At 40.8% G+C, this 24,600-nt stretch overlaps 1 long non-coding RNA gene across 1 annotated transcript; it reads left to right on the top strand.

Moving 5' to 3' along the window:
* The first annotated feature begins 2,340 nt into the window (after nucleotides 1-2,340).
* Nucleotides 2,341-24,289, top strand: LOC135096918 (uncharacterized). Its single transcript, XR_010265167.1, has 3 exons — nucleotides 2,341-2,893; nucleotides 18,181-18,401; nucleotides 23,960-24,289. It is a non-coding gene; the product is annotated as an uncharacterized LOC135096918 (long non-coding RNA).
* The last annotated feature ends 311 nt before the right edge of the window (nucleotides 24,290-24,600 follow it).

The following is a 24,600-nucleotide window of genomic DNA, read 5'->3' as shown; positions in this document are numbered from 1 at the left end:
AGTAAATGTATTTTGAAAATTTCTGAGTAATGTTATCTATATTAAAAATAGTAGTAAAAATAGTAGTAGTAGTAGTAGTAGTAGTAGTAGTAGTAGTAGTAGTAGTAGTAGTAGTAGTAGTAGTAGTAGTTGTTGTTGTTGTTGTTGTTGTTGTTGTTGTTGTTGTTGTTGTATATAGATATTAAAAAAAAGTAAAAAAAAAACATTTATTATCTTTATAAAATATATAATATCAATTGTAACTCAATCTTTTTCTTCATTTATTGCCGTAGATAATGTCACTAATTACTATTACTAATGTGTTATATCTAAATAGAAGTATAATTCTGTAAGTCATTATGCTATAATTATTTTGTTGAAATTATTATTATTTCCCACAAATGTTCCAGTTATATTACTCATGTATATGTATGTATGTATGTATGTGTGCATATGTACGTGTATGTATATGCATGTGTATATGTATGTATGTATGCTTAAGTGTATATGTAAGTATATGTATGTGTGTATGTGTGTGTATATGTATACGTGTGTGTGTGTGTGTGTGTGTGTGTATTGTTTGTGTAATAAACATAAATCCTGAATATTAATTACCTAGACCATGTAATGAGTGAAGAAATACGCCATGCCGTCAGTAATACCACAGGCCACCGTGACGACCTCGCACCAGTCAAGATAAGAAGACTGGGAAGTGGGAAGGCCATGACGCAACACCCTGCTGCCCTTCCACTGCAGTATGCAACAATTCACAACACTGAAAACAATGTATGTTCTCCTCATAATCATCTACAGGAAAGGGAAGGCATTAAAAAAAAAAAAGATTTTGCAATTTAGAAGAAAATATATCTCGGAGTGGTTAGTGATTAAAAGATGTGTCAAAAGGGTGAAAAGGGTTACAGACGCTCAGAAGACGCATTCCAGGGAGGTGGAAGGCGAGAAAGTCTGACCACTCCTCCTCCTCCTCCTCCTTAAAAGAATATGAGAGCATAAAAGAAAATAAGGAAAGTTGTAAGAAGCCATCAGGTCTACACGTGGCAGTCCCTGTACGAAACACACCTACCTATTTCCACCTATCGTCCCCATCCAATCCAACCCTTCAAACTACCGCCTTATTGCTGACAGGCCAGTTCCAGAGTCACCCTTTTTCCTCTTGCTGGCTAACCAACAAAAGTACTTTAGCCGTCGTCAGGTTCCACAATCAACTTTGCCCACTGCTTGTCGTTTGGGAGAGTACCGAAAACTGAACTGGTAAGGCAAAAGGATCAATTCCACAGTCTTTTCGTAAGCTATCAACCAAAAACGCTTCCTAAGTTGGTAAGCTCCCGAACAAATAAGAGGAGTGTTTCGTTTGAATAGCTTACGAAGAGACTGTGAAAATGACCCGGTATATTCGTTCATGGTCTCGTCTGTCTTCGTCATATATAGAGAGAGTCACGGCATGTCCATTTAAGTGAATCCCGACCCCGCTTCTTGATGGTGATAGTGCACTGATGAAGTAAGTTGACATACGCAGGGCACAGTAAGCGCGGAGCCAGTGATACACAGACAATTAGGAAAGCAGAATGTCAACGAAAGAATGGTAAAACAAGGCAGTGCTCACAGAATCATTTGAGTTGGAGAGAAGAGAGAAGTGTTGCTTGGGTGACCTGGAATAAACAGAAATGATGATGCGTATAGGATGATTGGAAGACATTTGTACTGCAGTATTATTAGAAATAGATTGTGATGGTGGTGGTGGTGGTGGTGATGAGGAGGAGAAGGTGAAGGTTGTGGTGATTGTGATGAGAAAGATGGAGATTATGATGATGGTGATGATGATGGTGACGAGGAGATGAGAGAGAGAGGAGGAGGAAAAAGAGGAGGAAGAGGAGGAGAGGAACAAATTTCTAATGATGAGGCGGAAGAGGAAGAGAATATGATGATGATGAAGAGGAGGAAAAGGAGAACGAGGAGGAAGAAAAGGAGGAAAAGGAAAAGAAAGGTGAGGAGAATTATGATGATGATTATGATGACAGTGACTGAAACACACCGCCACAAATTGCGATGATGGTGGTGGCACTGAGTGTATACCCACCCAAAGAATAAATAAATAGATAAATAATAGATAAAAAAATAAATAAAAGATAAAGAAAAAATTCGAATAGAAATCATGCAGTCTCTCTCTCTCTCTCTCTCTCTCTCTCTCTCTCTCTCTCTCTCTCTCTCTCTCCCCCCGTCACACACACACACACACACACACACACACACGTCTTGGATTAATGTTCCGTGGCGAATCTGGCAACGTAAAGCTTCAATGTATGACTCGAGTTAGCGCGGGTTAGTCTCACGTGACAATAAAGACCACTGAGATCTGGAGATCTGATATTACGCCTCATCCTTAATTCACGTATCCTCCTACACACTAAAGAGTGCGATAGATATTTCCCGCACTGTGAGACCGTGGACATTTGGCTCAGCTGCGTGAAGAATACTCCAAACAATGAACCTCCGAACTGAGACACTGGATCTGTAACTCTCAGCCGCCATAGTCCTGCTCGCCTTGCCACTGCCGTGTGTTTACGTCAAGACAGCGGGCGGCCGCGTACTAGTTTCCTCAGTACTTGTGCGTCCGTATCAATACCGTGTGCTGTAAACATCTGAACGAACTGAGATACTCATTCAATTTTTTTCGCCTCTCCATTATCTCGTGGTGACGTAAAGGTGACGGCCCGTGTGTTAGTTTCCCCGGTAATTGTGCCTCCGTATCATTACTGTGTGCCGTGGTCGTGAGAACTGCGAGGCGGCGGTGTACACTGTGCCGTGGAGAGCCGCGGGGTGTTGGAATCGCCTGTCAGTCACCTTGAAGGCGTCATATTCCCTCCCTGCTCTTCCCCGTGTCTTCCTGTCGATGTTGGTAATGTACTAGTCACTATTTTGTGTGCATGTGTTTTGTTTATTTATTATTTGTGCATAGAGGAATTAGAAGGTTAACAACCTGGTGCGTTTTTGGTCATTCCATATTTTACGCATTTGTTCAGTCATTACTTGCTTGTTACTTGCGCACAGAGGAAGTAAGGAAGGTAATAAACTGCAGTGTTTCTGATCACCCTATGTTCTGTGTATCTGTTCAGTCGTTGTTTATTATTTGTGCATTGAGAAGCTAGTAGGAAACAGGATGCAGCGTCTCCAATCACCACTCTTTGCCTCCCCATTTTAGTTGGTCTCCATGTTCCTGTTCATTTTAATAGTGTCACTGTTTTGTGCAAGTGTTTAGTTAATGTTGTTGTTGTTTTATCTGCGCACAGAGGAACTGCTAGGCTACAGCGTCTCATATTACCGATAATCTTCCCCTTTCTTTCCCTGCCCATCACAATCTTAGCTTATGTCTTAACAATTGTGGTTTTCCATGCTGGTATTATCGTTAGTTCAGTGATGCTACGGATGTTTTCAAGCCACACTTTTGACGATTTGCTCAGATGAAGTTTGTTTTATTAATCACTGCTCGTTTCAAATTCTTGATGTCCTAATAGCCACTGGTCTTATGATTTTTTTTTTTTATATAGCTAAATGGTCGTAAGCTTGTAATCTGATAGCTTCTTAGAGTTTGGATTATTATCTTGTGTTCTGATGTGTGTGTGTTATTACGTAGGTAACCAAGAAGATGACAAATATCGCTAGATTTCTTACAGGCTCTTAAGACCTGACTTAAAACAAGTGAAGCTGCAAAAATCTATCAGACAACGTGGCAGTCAATATACAAACGTATAAACTAAACTTACATAATATTATTTCCACCTATCCCCACTCATGAATATTTCCAATACTGTAAAGTTCCCTATTGACTGTGCACTGCCAACTGCTGAGTCTCTGCCATTCACTGGTGGGGGAAGCAAGGTGAGGGAGGGGCAGAGCTTGGGTAGCGTGGGTCAGGCAATGCAGTGAGCCCCACAGATCCCACTTAAGCAAGGTAAGGGACGCCTCTCTTGCCTCGCTTGCTGATGGAAGATCTGCTCTCATTTCTATCCTGACTTGAGGGATTATAAAACATAAATGCCCTGCGGGTAAACACAATTCACCGCTGTCCCAGGAACAGAGAGAGAGAGAGAGAGAGAGAGAGAGAGAGAGAGAGAGAGAGAGAGAGAGAGAGAGAGAGAGAGAGAGATTGTTGAACGAAAGGCTAGACTGAAAACTGAGATGGAAAAAAGGTGATGAAACGTTGAGAGAGAGAGAGAGAGAGAGAGAGAGAGAGAGAGAGAGAGAGAGAGAGAGAGAGAGAGAGAGATTGTTGAACGAAAGGCTAGACTGAAAATTGAGATGGAAAAAAGGTGATGAAACGTTGAGAGAGAGAGAGAGAGAGAGAGAGAGAGAGAGAGAGAGAGAGAGAGAGAGAGAGAGAGTTTTCTGAATAGACGAGAGATTTGAAGAATTTGATAAGTTAGAGATGCCGAGAGTCAGAGAGGAAAAAGACACACCGACCAAGAATAATCAGATGTAATTATGCATTAAACAAAAAAATTGTCCCATCACTGAACATCGACCCAAACCTAATTACTTACTCACTATTTCGATCGCTTAACATAGAGAGAGGAACAACCTGACCTGACCACACATTCGATCGCCTAGCACACACACACACACACACACACACACAGAGAGAGAGAGAGAGAGAGCACCAAGCAAAGTGAAGCCGAGCGAAGACAAGCGGAGCCACTTCAATCATTCAGGTTGGAAGAAAACGAGCTCTCGAGTAAATAAATCTACTGACTCAGCTGAAGGGGACACTGAAGCAATCGTGAGACTGACGGTTGACTGAAGATAATTGGCAAGGCAAGGCAAGGCAAGGTAATGTTAGCTTACTTAAAAATAGGTTAAGTTAGGTTATTTTTTTAGGGTTTAGATGTCAAGAAACTGGAGAGAGATGAGAGAGAGAGAGAGAGAGAAGAGAGAGAGTGAGAGAGAGAGATAGAGAGAGAGAGGAGAGAGGAGAGAGAGAGAGGAGACGAGTAGAGAGAGAGAGAGAGAGAGAGAGAGAGAGTAGCTTAGGGCACACAGCGGGAGGGGAGGAAAATTGCTTCATTCTCTCTCTCTCTCTCTCTCTCTCTCTCCTCTCTCTCTCTCTCTCTCTCTCTCTCTCTCTCTCTCTCTCTGTCTCCAAGTTTTGTACATCTAGCCCCAATACCTAAACTATCTTTGACTTAATCTTGCCTAACCTATTTTAACTTCACTTAACCTATCCTAACACAACTCTAGGCAGCCTATCATGACGTATCCTACTAACCTAGCCTACCTTAACATAATCTATTCTAATCTAACTTTACATTACATTACTTTTACCTAACCTTACCTTGCCTTACCTTACCTTAGGCCCCTTTCACACAAGGCGTGAAATTCACGCCGCGTGAAAAATCACGCGGCGGGAAGTTCACGCCCAACCTAAGCGGACATACAAAATGCACACTTCTGTTCAGACGTGGCAGTTTTTTCACGCGGCGTGAATTTCACGCCTGATGCCGCGCGTGTGTCTGCTAAAAACGAAGCGTGAAATTTCACGCCAAAGTTTAGCTTCCAATGGTGTTCAATGCTTTCTTTCACACTCGGCGTGTTTTGTCACGCCGCCACCTGGCAGTACAGTTCAGGCAGCGGGTATTGTGGACGTGTGCATCTCCCGTACTGAATGAAAATCTACAATAGGTAAAAGGATAATTAAAGTCATTTTTTATTGTTACTGAATGTGTACTTATGTAATAACAAATACATAAACATAGAAAAATCTAAGTTTTAAAAAATAACATCCTTTTTTCAGATCAAATGATGACTGCAATTAATAGCGAATCCCTTTTTTGCTGTCTTTTATACAACAAATATAAAAGGAGGGCTTTTTTTTTCTTTACTCTGGGCAGCCATTTGTTCACCTGTTTTTACACACACTTGTGAGTTGTGACCACTCTCGGAGCACAGCAATGCAATAATGAAACAGAATTCCAGGAGTCAGGCGTGAAAAAAAACCACCACGTGTGAACGATTGAGCGTGAACTTCCCGCCGCCTGATTTTTCACGCGGCGTGAATTTCACGCCTTGTGTGAAAGAGGCCTTACCTTACCTTACCTTATCTTACCTTATGTAACCAAACCTTACATAACCTAACCTAACCTAACCTAACCTAACCTAACCTAACCTTAACCTTACCTTACCTTACCTTACCTTATGTAACCTAACCTTACATAACCTAACCTAACCTAACCTAACCTATCCTATCCTATCCTATCCTATCCTATCCTATCCTATCCTATCCTACCCAAACCTTACCTGACTTTACATTTCCTAACCTATCCTGACTTGACCTAACCTAACCTAACCTGACCTGACCTGACCTAATCTAACCTAACCTTACCTGACTTTACCCAACGTAACCTTACCTCTCTACACGGGTCTTCCTTTCATCTCCAATGCAGTCTCTTGTTTCTGGACACAAAAGGAAACAAATTTTTTTCAACTTTTATTGCTTCAGTTAGTGGAATTCATTACCACAACTCGATTACTTTTTGTCCTTTTCTATTTATTAATTTACCAGTTGACTAGGTGAGTGGCTGGCTGGCTGGCTGAATAGCTGGCTGACTAGCTGGCTGGCTGAGTGGCTGGCTAGCTGGCTGGCTGGCTGGCTGGCTGGCTAGCTAGCTGGCTGACTGACTAACTGACTGACTGAATGAATGAATGAATGAATGAATGAATGAATGAATGAATGGCTGACTGATTAACTAATGTAATAGAGAGAGAGAGAGAGAGAGAGAGAGAGAGAGAGAGAGAGAGAGAGAGAGAGAGAGAGAGAGAGAGAGAGAGGGAGGAATTGGAAGGGAATATGAATGTCTGGGGATTAAAAGAGGGAAGTGTAGGAAAGGGAGGAGAGGAAGAGGAGGGAGGGGGAGAGAGAAAAAAAAAAGAGGTGTCGTAGAGAAGACAGGAATAAATGAGAGAGAAGAGAGGTAGAGACGGGCAGAGGAGGGAGACGAGGAAAAGAAAAAGAGAAAAGAGTGTACTAGTTATTATTGTGAACTGGAGGAGGAGGAGGAGGAGGAGGAGGAGGAGGAGGAGGAGGAGGAGGAGGAGAAGAACAAGAACAAGAAGGAGAAGAAGAAACAAAGAGCAAAGAGAGGAGAATGGGAAAAGGAAAATTTGAATTAGAAATCATGGAACTTAAATACCACACACACACACACACACACACACACACACACACACACACACACACACACACACACTCTCTCTCTCTCTCTCTCTCTCTCTCTCTCTCTCTCTCTCTCTCTCTCTCTCTCTCAACTCAGTAAGATAAACGTTTTGAATTAACAAATTAGTGAAAGCTTACCGAAGGATATTTGATTAATTAAACAATGTGACACGAGAGAGAGAGAGAGAGAGAAACAATGTGACGAGAGAGAGAGAGAGAGAGAGAGAGAGAGAGAGAGAGAGAGAGAGAGAGAGAGAGAGAGAGAGAGAGAGAGAGAGAGAGAGAGAGAGAGAGAGAGAGAGAGAACATAAGAACATAAGAAATAAGGGAAGCTGCAAGAAGCGACCAGGCTTACACGTGGCAGTCCCTGTATGAAACACACCTACCTATTTCCATCTGCTATCCCCATCCATAAACTTGTCTAATCTTCTCTTAAAGCTCTCTAGTGTCCTAGCACTAACTACATGACTACTGAGTCCGTTCCACTCATCTACCAATCTATTTGAGAACCAATTTTTTCCTATCTCCTTCCTAAAACCTAAATTTTTTAAGCTTGAATCCGTTATTTCTTGTTCTACCCTGGTTGCTGAACCTAAGCATTTTGCTTACATCTCCCTTGTTATAACCCTTATACCACTTAAAGACTTCTATCAGGTCCCCTCTTAACCTACGTCTCTCTAAAGAATGTAAATTTAACAGCTTCAACCTCGCCTCGTAAGGAATACTCCTCATCCCCTGTATCCTTTTAGTCATTCTCCTCTGTACTGATTCTAATAGACCTATATCTTTCCTGTAATGTGGGGACCAGAACTGCACAGCGTAATCTAGATGAAGTATCACCAGCGCCAAGTATAACTTTAATATTACTTCCGGCCTTCTACTTTTAACACTCCTAAAAATTAATCCTAGTACCCTATTTGCCTTGTTTCTGGCTTCTATGCATTGTTTAGCTAGACGGAGTTCAGAGCTAACTATAACTACTAAATCTTTCTCGTACCCTGTACCTACCAGAGTTTGGTTGTTTAATGTGTACCTATTGTGTGGGTTTCCTCTACCTACGCTAAGCATTTTGCATTTATTGATATTAAATTGCATTTGCCATCTATCCGTCCATTCATTACTATCCGTCCATTCATTGAGAGAGAGAGAGAGAGAGAGAGAGAGAGAGAGAGAGAGAGAGAGAGAGAGAGAGAGAGAGAGAGAGAGAGAGAGAGAGAGAAATTGTGGAGGTTAGTGCTATTAGTTTTCATATAAGATAAGGATGACTAAGAGCAGGAGGAGGAGGAGGAAAATTGTTGTCGGAATAGGGAGGTATTTGTATTTTAAAGACTTAAATAAAATGGTTCTCTCTCTCTCTCTCTCTCTCTCTCTCTCTCTCTCTCTCTCTCTCTCTCTCTCTCTCTCTCTCTCTCTCTCTCTCTCTCTCTCTCTCTCTCTCTCTCTCATTCTCTATGAGTCTAATGACTTGTTTTGAAGCCAGAAGCAAAAATCTTCATAAAAAAATATGAAAAATGAGAGAGAGAGAGAGAGAGAGAGAGAGAGAGAGAGAGAGAGAGAGAGAGAGAGAGAGAGAGAGAGAGAGAGGTGAATGACCTGGATGAATGAAAGAATAAATGAATGCGATCATTTATCATTTAGTATCATTTAGATCAACATCTGAAAGGAAGATTGAAGGAAGGAAAGAAGGAGGAGTAGCAACATAAGAAAAGGGAGGCGGAGGAGGAGGAGGAGGAGGAGGAGGAGGAGGAGGAGGAGGAGAGGGAAGAGGAAGGCTAAAAATAACACCAGTATCAAGAACAGAAGGGAAGAAGGAACAGAAGAGGAGGAAGAAGGAATTGGAAGAAATTGACGAGGAGGAGGAATACAAAGGAATACAAAGGAAAGCCAAACAGCAACAGACGTTTTGGTCCTTGCAAGGCTGTTTGGTGACTACCTCTAACTAGCTATAGGGAAGAGAGACAGGATAGCATAGCAGAAGGCTTCTCCCCACCCACTATTCCCTCCAGCTTTCCTCTCTCTCTCTCTCTCTCTCTCTCTCTCTCTCTCTCTCTCTCTCTCTCTCTCTCTCTCTCTCTGTGTGTGTGTGTGTGTGTGTGTGTGTGTGTTCTCCTCCTCCTCTTCCATCAGTTTCTTACATTCTCTTCCCGTTGGCTGCCACTTTACCTCCCTTTCCTCTTCTTCCCTCTCTTATTCCTCCCCTTCTTTTTCTCCTTTTCCTTTCTTTCCTTTCCATTTCCTTTTCTTTACTCCTCTTTCTCGCCTTCCCTCTGCACTGTGTTATTTCGTTTTCTGTTCTTTTTCCTTTTCATCCTTTTCTATATATTTTTTTTGTATTTTTTTAATCGTTTTTCCTTCCTTATCCTCTCTGTTTTTGTTGTTGTCTTCTTACTTTTTGTTCTCTTCTTCTTCGTTCTTGTCTTTTTTTTTCTTTTCCGTCAAGGTTTCGTCATCATTGTCATCATCAGCATCTATCTTTCTTGTACTTTCTTTTATTTCTTCATCTCTTTTTCTCGGCTCCTTGTTTTTTCTTTTCTTCTTCTCCATCATCCTCATCATCATCATCATCATCATCATCTTCTTCGTCTTCTTCTTCTTCATATTTCTAATTCACTTTTTGTCTCCCATACTTTCTGGTATCATATTTCCTATAATTCTCTCTCTCTCTCTCTCTCTCTCTCTCTCTCTCTCTCTCTCTCTCTCTCTCTCTCTCTCTCTCTCTCTCTCTCTTTCTCTCTTTCCACCAGAGTTCTTATTTACCATTGTTCTTGCATTATCCCACTTTCTCTGATCTCCTCCTTCTCCTCCTCCTCCTCACGCCACGCCACCCCACGCCTCAGTCACGAGGCACCACGCTGCCAGACTTCACCATCACAGAAAGTGAAATCCTCTCAGTCACAAAGAGCATGAACGTAAAAAAAACACCCGGGCCAGACAAGATATCACCCAGGCTCCTTAAAGAAGCAAGAAATGAGCTCGTGAAACCGCTTACAATTTTATTCAATAAAACTTTACTAGCGGGTAAAGTTCCCCACGAATGGAAACTAGCAAATGTCACGCCAATCTTTAAAAAAGGAAATAATTCTCTCCCAGCCAATTACAGGCCGATCAGTCTCACTTCATTAGTGTGCAAGCTGATGGAAACAATAATTAGAGATAAAATTGTTAAATATTTAGAAGAAAATAAAATCATAAAGGCTTTGCAACACGGTTTCAGAACCAAGCGTTCCTGCTTAACAAACTTACTAGACTTTTTTTATGAAGAATTTAACTCGTATGACGAGACAAGAGCTGTTGATATTATCTACCTTGATTTCCAGAAAGCTTTCGACACTGTTCCCCATAAGAGACTCATCAGTAAAGTAAAAGCTCACGGCATTGCCGGGAACACCCTGAAATGGCTGAGAGACTGGCTCTCTGACAGAAAACAGCGTGTTGTAATAAATGGAAAAGAGTCAGAGTGGCATAAGGTAAATAGCGGCGTTCCTCAAGGCTCTGTACTAGGACCAGTACTCTTCATAATGTACATAAATGATATTGATGAAGGGATACACTGCAAAATAAGTAAATTTGCAGACGACACCAAAATAACAAGTAGAGTAACGTCTGTGTCACAATGGCAGGAACTGCAGTGTGACCTCAATAAACTAACAAGCTGGGCAGAAAAATGGCAGATGAGATTTAATATAGAAAAGTGCAAAATTCTACATATCGGAAGCAACAATGTTCAGGCGAGATATGTAATGAATAACATGCCACTGTCAAACACCGATAAAGAAAAAGATCTTGGTGTCGTTGTGTCAAACGACCTAAAGCCGAGTCAACACTGCACAGAAACAGTGAAGACGGCAAATAAATTAGTAGGGTTCATTGGAAGAACCTTTGAATTTAAATCAGAAAAGGTTATACTTGCCTTATACAACTCACTGCTGCGCCCTCATCTAGAATACTGTGTACAGTTCTGGTCATCATACTACAAAAAAAGACATTGAAAAACTAGAAAAGATACAGCGCAGAGTCACAAAGATTGCGCAATAAGCCGTATGAGGAACGACTGGAAGAACTAAACCTATTTAGTTTAACAAAGCGCAGGATAAGAGGAGACCTAATTGAAGTGTTCAAAATTTTCAAAGGATATAGTAACATTGATGCATATAAATATTTCACCATTGATCATTCTAACCTAACAAGAAATAATGGATTCATGATTATACCCAAACGTTTTAAATCCCACGAGGCAAAGCATTTTTTCTTTAATCGTATAGTAAATATATGGAATAAACTTCCCGCCGAAATTGTGAACAGTAATACTATTGAATCATTCAGAAATGAAATAGACAAATATTTAAAAGAAAATCCCCAACAGCTCTCTTCTTGTCCAAATAATTTACTCACAAATAAACTCTTATTCTACAGAACCAGTTTTAATATAACTTATAACTTGCATCAACTTTGAGATAGGCGTATAGAGTTCACCGTAGGGTGAATAGTAGAACTTCCTTTCATCCTTTCCTATGAAAATTTCCATGTCAGTTTTTCCATACTGCATGGTACTTTTCCCAACTATTTTCATGCCAGCGCAAGCTGGAGGGAGTGGTGGGTGGGGAGGAGCCTTCTGCTATGCTGTCCTGTCTCTCTTCACTGTAGCTAGTTAGAAGTAGTTACCAAACAGTCTTGCAAGGACCAAAAGGTCTGTTGCTGTTTGGCTTTCCTTTGTATTCCTTTGTATTCCTCACGCCTGACACCTGAAAGAAGTGGGATCCCAAGCCTTCCCTGGATCTCTGTAGGAGATATACTTGTGGAAATGTTTGAAGTATCAGGATGTTTGGGTGTTACAGTGCATCCCTTTGACACTATCTTGGCCACACACTGGCTGGCTGTGATGCACTATATGTTGGGGGGAAGGGAGGGAAGGGGGAGGGCTAGAGGGGAGGCAGGGGTGGGTAGGGTAGGTAAGGATACGACATACATATATACTCCTAAATAACATTCATACATGCATCCATTCATTTATTCATTTATCCTTTCATCTATACATCCATTCATCTCTCCATACATATATACGTACAAACATACATACATACATACATACATACTGGCATTTCAGTGGGCATTTTTTTTATTAGATTTTTGTTGCCCTTGGCCAGTATCCTTCCTACATAAAAAAAAAAATACATACATACATACAATGATTCATAATAGGTAACTTCTGTGCAGGGAAGATCAAAATAGGTAAAATCCAAATGAGTGCAAATTGAATGTGGCAAGGGCAGGTTGCCTGATATCCTCTTAGTGCATACATAAATACGCAATGTACTTAAATATATACACATGTTTGCATATTTTATTCCTTTCCTCCTCCTCCTCCTCCTCTGTTGTTGTTTTTATTTCGTTCTTTCCTTCTACTGTCCTTTTCAGTTTCGTTAGTTCTTTCTCTGGCGCTTATTTCTTTCTCTTCTTTAAAAGTTACTGCTTTTCTGCATTCATTTATCTCTCTCTCTCTCTCTCTCTCTCTCTCTCTCTCTCTCTCTCTCTCTCTCTCTCTCTCTCTCTCTCTCTCTCTCTCTCTCTCTCTCTCTCTCTCTCTCTCTCTCTCTCTCTCTCTCTCTCTCTCTCTCTCTCTCTCTCTCTCTCTCTCTCTCTCTCTCTCTCTCTCTCTCTCTCTCTCTCTCTCTCTCTCTCTCTCTCTCTCTCTCTCTCTCTCTCTCTCACACACACACACACACACACACACACACACACACACACACACACACCTTGCAGATGCAACACTTTTATAATCTCGTCAAAGACTTTCAGCTTTCCTATGACTAGAAGTATTGACGTTTTCAGGAAGCGATTGTGGTTGTGACGAGGGTTGGGAAATGAATAACACTTTCTGAACAATACTAGAGACAGTGTGAAGGAGAGAGAGAGAGAGAGAGAGAGAGAGAGAGAGAGAGAGAGAGAGAGAGAGAGAGAGAGAGAGAGAGAGAGAGAGAGAGAGAGAGAGAGAGAGAGATAACAACGGAAAAAGAGATAACAACGGAAAAAAAAAAAAAACGTAGATTAACGATTAACATACTGGCGGTCTTTGCATATCAGCCCAACTTCCCTTGCTCCCCTCGTCTCGCCGTGCCAGATACCTTGTGGTGCTTTGGGGTTGGGGATTTTATTGTGTGTGTGTGTGTGTGTGTGTGTGTGTGTGTGTGTGTGTTGTTTATTCATCATCTAGTTATTGTTTAGTGTTTTATTGTGTGTGTGTGTGTGTGTGTGTGTTGTTTATTCATCATCTAGTTATTGTTTAGTGTTTTATTGTGTGTGTGTGTGTGTGTGTGTGTGTGTGTGTGTGTGTGTGTGTGTGTGTGTGTTGTTTATTCATCATCTAGTTATTGTTTAGTGTTTTATTGTGTGTGTGTGTGTGTGTGTGTGTGTGTGTGTGTGTGTGTGTGTGTGTTGTTGTTTATTCATCATCTAGTTATTGTTTAGTGTTTTATTGTGTGTGTGTGTGTGTGTGTGTGTGTGTGTGTGTGTGTTGTTTATTCATCATCTAGTTATTATTTAGTGTTTTATTGTGTGTGTGTGTGTGTGTGTGTGTGTGTGTGTGTGTGTGTGAAGGAAAACAGTATAGAGCAAAAATAAATAAATAAATAAATAAATCGGTCAATCACCATCAAATAGCTAATAGTAAGTAATAGTTTCATAATTTAATCACCATTATGTACGTAGTTAGTAGTTTCATCACTAGATAACCACCAAATAGCAATAGTTTCTTTGTTAAATCATCACTAGCGAAGTAATAGTCTCGTCATTCACTCACCACTAAATAATCAAATGATAGTTTCATCATTAAATCACTACAAAGCAACACCACGACGTTCAGTTCCCAAGGAACAAGACCAACAAAGACCGACATGAAATCAATCTGTAGAACATCACCTCTCCTCTTCTAAACCTCATCTTCTTTTCCTCACTGAAACTCAGGTGTCTGAGGCAACTGACAGTAGCCCCTTTTCTGTTCCCTCCTACTTTCTCTATCCTCATTTTCGATCCAAAGCTGGATGTTGCGTTTATGTGCGCAATGACTTAACCTGCTCTCGTGCCAACGCTCTTGAATCTTCCGAGTTTTCCACCATCTGGCTACGACTACAGAGTCACTCTCAAACTAAATTTATCTGTGCTGTATACCTCTCACCTAACTCCTCTGACTATAAGAAATTCTTTGACTACTTAACTTCTAAAGTGGAGCACATTCTGACTCTCTTCCCTTTTGTAGAGATTTCCATTCTTGGAGACTTCAATGTTCACCACCAGCTTTGGCTTTTCTCACCCTTCACTGACCATCCTGGTGAACTAGCCTTCAGTTTTGCTATCCTCCACGACACCCTACCCATATTCCTGACCGTATTGGAGATACGCCCAACATTCTTGACCTTTTCCTGACCTCTAATCCTTCTGCTTATGCTGTCACCCTTTCTTCTCCGTTGGGCTCCTCCGATCACAATCTCTTATTTGTATCTTGTCCTATCACTCCAATTCCTCCTCAGGATCCCCCTAAGCGAAGGTGCCTCTGGCGTTTTGCCTCTGCCAGTTGGGGGGACCCGAGGAGGCATTTTGCTGATTTTCCTTGGAATGACTACTATTTCCGTGTCAGAGACCCGTCTTTGTGTGCTGAGTGCATAACAAAGGTGATAGTGTCTGGCATGGAGGCATACATTCCTCACTCTTTTTCCCGACCTAAACCTTCCAAACCTTGGTTTAACACAGCTTGTTCTCGTGCTATACATGATAGAGAGGTGGCCCACAAAAGGTACTTAAGCCTTCCATCACCAGAATCTCATGCACTTTATATTTCTGCCCGGAACCATGCCAAGTCTGTTCTCCAACTAGCCAAAAACTCCTTTTATTAACAAAGTGTCAAAATCTTTCAAGATCTAACTCCCCTCGTGACTTCTGGCATCTAGCCAAAAATACCTCCAATAAATTTGCAACTTCAACCAGATGGCACCACTGCTATCACATCTATTTCTAAAGCTGAACTCTTCGCTCAAACCTTTGCTACTTTGCTCTACCTTGGACGATTCTGGGCTTGTTCCTCCCTCTCCTCCACCCTCTGACTACTTCATACTACCTATTAACATTCTTCGCAATGATGTTTTCCAAGTCCTCGCTGGCCTAAACCCTCAGAAGGGTTATGGACCTGATGCTATTGTTCTCCGAAAATGTGCCTCCGTGCTTGCACCTTGCCTAGTCAAACTCTTTCAGCTCTGTCTGTCAACATCTACCTTTCCTTCTTGCTGGAAATTTGCCTACATTCAGCCTGTTCCTAAAACAGGTGATCGTTCTAGTCCCTCAAACTACCGTCCTATTGCTTTAATTTCCTGCCTATCTAAAGTTTTTTAATTTATCCTCAACAGGAAGATTCTTAAACATCTATCACTTTACAACCTTCTATCTGATCGCCAGTATGGGTTCCGTCAAGGCCGCTCTACTGGTGATCTTCTGGCTTTCCTTACTGAGTCTTGGTCATCCTCTTTTAGAGATTTTGGTGAAACTTTTGCCTTTGCCTTGGACATATCAAAAGCTTTTGATAGTCTGCCCCAAAGCTTTGATTTCCAAACTACCCTCTTACGGCTTCTATCCTTTTCTCTGTAACATCATCTCAAGTTTCCTTTCTGATCGTTCTATTGCTGCTGTGGTGTTCCTCAGGGTTCTGTCCTGTCATCTACTCTTTTCTTATTATTCATCAATGACCTTCTAAACCAAACTTCCTGTCCTATCCACTCCTACGCTGATGATACCACCCTGCACTTTTCCACGTCTTTTCATAGACGTCCAACCCTTCAGGAAGTAAACATTTCACGCAGGGAAGCCACAGAACGCCTGACTCCTGATCTCTCTAAAATTTCTGATTGGGGCAGAGCAAACTTGGTATTGCTCAATGCCTCAAAAATTCAATTCCTCCAACTATCAACTCGACCTAACCATCCAGACAACTATTTTTTAATTGGATTTTTGTTGCCCTTGGCCAGTGTCCCTCATACATAATAAAAAAAAATAAATAACTTGGAAGGTAAAATGGAATTGTGTTTAAAATCAGCCACGAGGGGTAGTCATGCAGGTTACAGGGAAGATTCTCTCTCTCTCTCTCTCTCTCTCTCTCTCTCTCTCTCTCTCTCTCTCTCTCTCTCTCTCTCTCTCTCTCTCTCTCTCTCTCTCTCTCTCTCTCTCTCTCTCTCTCTCTCTCTCTCTCTCTCTCTCTCTCTCATCAACATTATACCCGCACGTTAGCTTGTCAATACCTTCCTTTGTCACACGAGCAGTAATGGACTCGCGTTTCCACACAGGAAATATCGTCACCAGCTTAGGTTCGCGGCCACAAGTGATCCGCCACTCACACTGATGCCCGCTGCGCTCCAACCCTGACCCCGCGACTCGCCTCAGGCTCATATTCAGAAACGCTTTTTTCTTTCATCGCGACTGTTTTTAAAAGGTCACAAAGATGTTTAGCTGAAAATTAAAAGAGATATTTACCCGTGTTCTCAAGAGTCATTTTTCTGATATTAATGTTAGTCTGTTTCTGATATTAATGTCACTAGAACCGTAATAAAAAAAATCCTTAAAAACCTGTGTTATTTAACCACGACTATTTTTCAAAAGCCACATATATATTTAGCAGGTTCACTAGAGCGTCTCTCTTATTAGTATTATAAAAATGTTTGTCAATAAGCCGCTAAAACCGAAAACACGCTTAAAAAACTAGTGGCACTTTAACAAGAGACTTTTGAAAATCCTCGAGGTGCGGACAGAAGTGTTTGAGAATATGATCCTCTGTGTGATCTGATCGCACCTTCCCTCTTTGGCAGTGTTTTCGTTATTTAATGTTTTATCAGACTTTTCCACCGCTTAGCTGCTGACTCATTTATCTTGTCTGATTTTCTGTACTCTGTGTTTCTGGCTTGGTTTGAGAAGTGCGCCGAGTTAACTTTGTTTTCCTTCCAAAACCCTTGTTTATCTATAAGGTATTGGGCTGCCCTGTGTCTTTATGATTTGGGATGCGTGGCTTTATGACTGAATGAAGTCATAAAGAAGGCAGATGAGAACAAGATGGAAGAATCCAAATGACGAATGGTGACAGATATGAAGCAAGATTAAGTAAACACATTTGAAGAAATTAAGGCTGATCAAAATGAAGAAAACAAAGTATTCCTAGAACGAGGAAAGTCAGTTTAATTAGATCAGTCAGTCACTCAGTCATTTAGTCATTAACTCACTTAATAAGATACTCATTCAGTCAGTATCAAAGGCATCAGTGAACATCTAAGTTATGTGAGTCTTATATTCATAATGAAGGCAAGTTTGGTAACCTGATAAAAGAAAGCCACCTGTTATTTAATTAGCAACGCGAGGCTGACTAATGATGTTACCAAGGTGACGCATCGCCGCCTAACTCTGTCCATCTGCCTGTCCATCTGATCCCACCACTCTAATGGCTCTTGGTGCTGAGTTGACCCCAACCTTTGTGTGTGCCAGCACGTGGTTTACTCGTGTGTGTTCTTGTTTTCTTTGAGTGGCTACGAAAAATTACGGTTTTTAGTTTTTATGAGGTGACGCCAGATGTTTTGTTCTAATCAAGTTAAGAAAAGTGAGGTAATTTTTTTTTATGGAGTGACGTTACCCATTCTTGAGTGTTCTTTTTCTTTTCATTTGTCTGTGAGCAACTACAAAAAAATTTGATTTTTTTTTATTTTAATAAGTGATATGTTGTTGTTAGTGGCTGTTACAAAACTGCTCAAGCATTTTTCAAGGAATGGCGCTGTTTATTTTGTCCTTTTGTTCCTTTGGTTTTTCAGTGATTGCCTACGAAAACCTAAGGTATATATGATGAAGTTAACTCTCTGGCTCATCTTTGAGCGTCAACGGAAAACTACCCTGGCATTTTTTTTTTTTTTTTTTTATATGGTGACTGTGTACTGTTATTTCTATACCCTCTTATTCCTCAGGCTTGTCAAGTAGGCGGCTGAGACAAAGGTACTGGCCGTGAGCTGGCGGGTCGCTCACCGGGACTCCTCTGGCCTCCACCAACATGAGACGAGCGAGCGATCAGAGAGGCACTTGAAGACTTATTGGTGCACTCTTAAGTCCAACGGGAAGCCTTGCCCTCATTATTCCTATTCCGTGTCTGGCGTTCTGGATGGCTAGGCATGAGTGGTGTTTGGACTTGGTGAGTGGAGGGGGAGTGGGTGAGGGTGGACGAGTGGGTGTGAGGTGGTGATGTGTTAGGTGGTATTGGGTGGATGATGGGGGTGGATGATAGGGTGAAATGTAGATGAGAATGGGAATGGGTGAGGGGGACTAGTGGGTGCTGTGACGGGGATGGGGTAGTGATGGGTGAGTGGGGGTGATGGGAATGAGGGTTTAGAAGGGTGGTGGAGGAAGAGATCCTTCTATAGGAGAGAAGGCTCTCTTGAACATTGGCGCGAAACCCAAATTGATGATACTTCCGTGAAACCTCCAAGTTGTGATGGAAATACTGTGTGTGTGTGTGTGTGTGTGTGTGTGTGTGTGTGTGTGTGTGCGCGTGCATTCACTTTTTCAAATCAACGTGATGTATGCAATATCACAGTTATAATTTCCTGTCGCTGGAATTGAACTTTTATTATGAAATAATGACGACACCAGTCTTCCATCACGAGTTTGCCTCGCAGTCTGGCACAACATTCTCTGTTTTAAGTGACACAAATGAAGAGAAAGACTAAGAATATCATGTGTGTCTTTTTGTAACTACCAACTATCATTCTTGTGTTCTTAGAATGTTGGGATTGGGACACACACACACACACACACACACACACACACACACACACACACACACACACACACGTGTCTTATACGGATAATTTTTAGCAGGCACAACTGGAAGATATTAACGTTTTCAAGGATGTTCTCATGATTCTAGTGATAGTTTTGATTAGTTTTGATAAGAATTATAAACCATTAGTAGGGAAAAATCTTGAAAATTGGACTGATCATTTCTCTGGCCTTTAAAATTAATCCTTTAAGATATATTTCAGAATGATTGACAGAAAATGAGACTTAACACATACTTAACAACGATGCTTCGGGTGTGATAAGTGCGTGTGTTATTTATAGATTTATAAGTGTTATCACATGATTTTATACTCAAAAAGAACAATAAATTAATGAACAATAAATTAATGAACGAGTCCAGGAATCAGGTGGTTGGTGATCGAGTTAAAAGGGAATTTTAAAAGATTAGTCATATTTATAGATGGGATAATAGGTGGAAATAAGTAGGCATGTTTTATACAGGGACTGCCACGTGTAGGGCCGATAGCTTCATGCAGATTCCTTGTTTTCTTATCCTTTATATTCTTAGGCTTTAATACACCACAGATATTTCATACAAGGATTACCACGTGTAGCTCTAATGGTTCCTTGCAGCTTCCCTCAATCTCTTACACCATTTTGACCTCATGCTTTACTTTCATACACAATACTAATAACATTCATACACATCACTGACAGTATTCATACCACTGGTCATGCAAATGTTGTGCATGATAGATAGCGTGTATGCGAGGCGTTTACCACGGGAGTTGTTCAGGGAAGGGATGGGCGCTCTGTCTCCATCCATCAAGAAGAGGAGTCGATATGACTTACTGGAATGTGTTGCATGCAAATAAATAGGAAGAAAGCTCGCATTCCCAAACTTTTCCCGCGTCTTATCCCGGCAACTTTTACTCGGCTTTAATGGAAGTTGCTGGTGTTTTCAAGGGTGATTTGGTGATGCTAATGACAGTTTAACAAGGATTCAAGGATTGTAAGGCATAAATGGGAGAAGCAGCCGTGCGAACCCGACGTGTTTTCTTTGTGTGGGTTTTGAAATCGGTCCTTAAGAGACAACAAAGCGTTCCAAAATTCGAGCAATTATACTCTTTTGCATTACTGGTGACTTTGTACAGACTTCACCTGCTTAACATTATTGCCTTGTGGCTTCGAATGTAAGGGCGCACACACACACACACACACACACACACACATATCTCATCTCATCTACTTAACCTTGCTCTTATTCCCATCTCAGTTGAAAGGGAAGAGAATGCGCGCGGTGCAACAACGACGTAACCGTGAAATTTGAGATTTCGTGTTTTTGCCTGCTCCGTGTGGTAGAAGGGTGTAAAAGTCTCGTGGTGATGTCGGCCAAGTCATATTCGACCATCTAAGCACCTGTACTAAGGCTCAAAGTCGAGCGTAGTGCGGAGAAATAACGTGCCGGTAATGAGTAAGTTTTATTTTTTACGCTCGGAAAAAAATTCATAAAAAATTTATTTATGTACCAATCTTCATGAAACTTTCACCTAATACTATGTGTAATAGGCTCTAACACATTATTAACAAATGAAAACAATATCGGGAAAAAAAATTATTACCTACGGTATACGCGTTAATTAACGCGTAAGTCATCCACCCAAAATCGTCACCTATCACTTCGAAACCTACATCCCCAAACAGAACTACCCAAGACCTTTCAAATGATGTATAATACTTACTTATTTAAGGGTATCCTATTGTGCGCAATCAGTGTTTAACTTTGAGCGCGTTTTTCTCGAAACTTCCATTTCTCGGTTACGTCGTTGTTGCACCGCGCGCCTGAGATACAGTTTGCAAGGCGACAAGAGCAAATTGTTTGTGCCCCTAAGCTACTGTGCAATATTCCTGGGACGGTTATCTGCTGCTTGTCAATGGTGACGAGTGAGAGGCAGCAAGAGTACATATATTCCCTTCTGTCTCTTTAATATCACGCTTTTCCTCTCACGTATTTAGAGCAGAGAGAGAGAGAGAGAGAGAGAGAGAGAGAGAGAGAAAGGGTAGATGTGTATTTGTCCTGCATTGGAATTTCAGGGACTAATGATGATAAGGATAATGATAATTGTCTTATTCACATTACTCGCTCTCCTCTCTAATATTTAGAGTGCCAGCAGAGAGCGGAGAGGAAAGAGAAGTTTTAGAAGTGTATTTTGTCCTGCTATGGAGTTTCAAAGGCTAATGGTGGTGATAAGGTAAAGGGGAAGAGGACAAGGGTAAAATAGTGATGGTGAAAATGACTACATGGCTCTATATTTGCACGAACGGTGACAGATAACTCAGAATGATAAGTACCAAACAATTTCTGCAGCAGGATCGTGACTGGTTCACTGTGAAATCAAATACTGTCTCCGTACCAAGGCTTAAAGATCATTGGTGTTTTATTGAATATTTTGCAATCATCAGGATGAAACGGTAATAATGGTTTCTTTGTTCTGTTTTAGTGAGGGAAGGTGAGTACAGACAGGAACACCACAAGAGAAAAGCGAGTGCTATTCAAGACTCGTGGAAAATTATACATATTACTGAAAAAAAAGAAGAACTAACCGGGTCTTTTAATAATAGTAACAATAGTAGTAATAGTAGCAAAGTTAAGAAAAAGTTAAGTGAGACAAAAACAAATTGGGCTAGCGCGCAGCGTCTTGCAGCTTAAAGTTTTTGGGGCGTGAGTACAAACCACGGCAGACCACAGACCTCAGCAGACCACAGACCTCAGCAGACCACAGACCTCAGCCCGCACGCCGCTCACCAAACATCTCAGTTTATACTTAAAGTTACAAACGTAATAAACTTTGTCACGAAACCTTACTGGGACAGGCAAGTTTGTTGTTCATTCTCCTCCTCCTCCATTTCCACCCCTACCCTTCGCTTTCTTCTTTCCCTCATTCTGCCTTTCTCTCTCTCTCTCTCTCTCTCTCTCTCTCTCTCTCTCTCTCTCTCTCTCTCTCTCTCTCTCTCTCTCTCTCTCTCTTTGAGGGTTAAGAGAGAATTACAAATTACATAAACAAAATTACAAAAGATTTCATGGAAAATAATTATTTATTTGAGGAAGAGAAATATTACATAAATAAGATTACAAAGGAAAATATAAAAGAATATACGATTACATATAAAGAAAGAGAAGGAAGATTTTATACTTTAAGACTAAAAGGAAGGGATTTTACTTAGAAATTAATCAAGAAGAATAAAGGAGAGGATTACATTGATAGCATTTCGCTGGAAGACGATGACGATTACTTCCACAGGAGGAGGAGGAGGAGGAGGAGGAGGAGGAGGAGGAGGAGGAGGAGGAGGAGGAGGAGGAGGGGGAGGAGGAGGAGGAAGAGGAAGATGTATGTGCGATTAGTTAGGAAGTCTTGATTGTTGTGTGTGTGTGTGTGTGTGTGTGTGTGTGTGTGTGTGTGTGTGTGTGTGTTGTTTGTGTTTTTTGTGTGAGTGAGCGAATGTGTGTGTGTGTAGTCAATATGAAGGGTTGGAAAAAGCCCGGGTTAAAAAAATTAGTTTTACTGTTTTTTTTTTTTTTTTTAAGGGGAGTTTATTCGGTTTTATTGTTTTATTTATTTTTTTGTTTATTCTTCATGTTTATATGTAAACCGGTTTAAATAAGCAATTAAAAATTAATCTAGAGTGAAACAAAAGGTTTGAAGTGTTATCTGAAGGACAGACACTTGTGTAAGTCGTGGTGATGCAGGTTGGTCTGGCTGGACAAAGCCTGTGTTTACTTGTGCTGTGCAGGATAAGAATGGCTCCCTACTTGATGAAGCAGCCTTCCTACCTTTGTTTTAAGCTAAAGCCACATGTCAACTCAAGGGATTTTAATAGGTAAATATCATAGGCCACAACTCGTGATGTGTCAGTTAAGCCACAGCTCCTTTCTCAACCTCACTCCTTGTCAGCCTCCCCATCCCCACTTGTTCCTACATTTCTTATATCCCCAACCTCTCTCTCTCTCTCTCTCTCTCTCTCTCTCTCTCTCTCTCTCTCTCTCTCTCTCTCTCTCTCTCAATGTATGTATGTATGTATCTATTTATGTATGTATGTATGTATGTATGAGAAGCATGGTGGATAAGGAAAGGGAAGGGAGTGGGGATGTGGAGGGGGAGAGGAAGAAGGCAGACCCAAGATTCATGTCAAAGGCAGCTCTAGCGAATGACAGCTGCCATAAAAAAAAAAGATGACAGATGTCAGTTTTGTTAGAAACTTAGATAGGAAAGATGCTTCATCAAATAGGGAGCCGTCTGTAAATATATTGATCTTATTTATCAATGTCATATAATTTTTTTTTATATGTAAAACATTCTTGAAAAAAAAACAGGCTTTTTAAGAGTGGATTTTTTGGAGGATGTTTTTTTAAATTATTTTTTTAAAGCCAACCCCGTCAGTAAGCCTATCTATCTGTGTGTGTGTGTGTGTGTGTGTGTGTGTGTGTGTGTGTGTGTGTGTGTGTGTGTGTGTCCAATTCATGTACGAGGATTGATACGGTTCCCAGTGGATGTAATTACGATGAAAATGAGAAACGGGGACATCTTTATTGCTCATTGTTGATCATTTCTCTCTCTCTCTCTCTCTCTCTCTCTCTCTCTCTCTCTCTCTCTCTCTCTCTCTCTCTCTCTCTCTCTCTCTCTCTCTCTCTCTCTCTCCAAGGAATACATCTTGACAACAAATTTAATTGCCTCCTTTGATTTACGTAAACTCATTACACGAGGAAAAAGTAAAGAAGTACTGAGAGACCATATACATTATTTATAGCACTTTTTGGTCAGTGTTAAGTGAAAGGAAGAACGTCTATGTGGGAAAAGTACTGAAATGGCTGTCTGTAGAGCTACTCCCGAAAATCATGTAAGAATCAAGAGAGAGGGCCAGTCTATTTTATGATTTTTTTTTTTCCAACAGTTCACTCAGTAGGATGGAGGAAAACTACAAACAGGAGGAGAGCTTCAAAGTTTGCCGGTAAATGGAAGAAAGAGTGGAGAGCCTGATGGAGAAAATACGTACTAGGTGGTGCTTTGCAGCGAGATCGTGGGAGTTGGTGTTTGATATGAAGATAGCAAGTTTAGATGAGTTATTAATATTGTGTTATTATTATTGCTCATTATTATTATTATTATTATTATTATTATTATTATTATTATTATTATTATTATTACTATTTTTATTACTATTACTATTGTTGTTTATGTTGTTTGTTGTTGCTATTTATATTATTTTATTCACTGCTTTAGAAAATAATTCAACGGGACAATGACAAAAGATTGTGAAATTTTTGTGATTGTGGTTGATTATTATTGTTGTGTGTGTGTGTGTGTGTGTGTGTGTGTGTGTGTGTGTGTGTTTCTTGGCCACAATAAAAGATGATAAACAACTTATAAGCAAGGAGAAAAGTAGTCTTGCCTCTCTGCCATTCCCCCTTTCTTGTGCAGCTATTTCTCTTCCTCCTTGTCATCTTTATGATCTTTTCCCTTGTCATATTCCTTCTCTTGTCCTTCTTTCTCTTTCCTACCTAACATATACCTACCACCGCTAGAGACCGTGAA

This window comes from Scylla paramamosain, unplaced genomic scaffold (assembly GCF_035594125.1).
Source record: "Scylla paramamosain isolate STU-SP2022 unplaced genomic scaffold, ASM3559412v1 Contig9, whole genome shotgun sequence".
Taxonomy (NCBI): Eukaryota; Metazoa; Arthropoda; class Malacostraca; order Decapoda; family Portunidae; genus Scylla; species Scylla paramamosain.
This window is presented reverse-complemented; position numbering and strand designations above follow the sequence as displayed.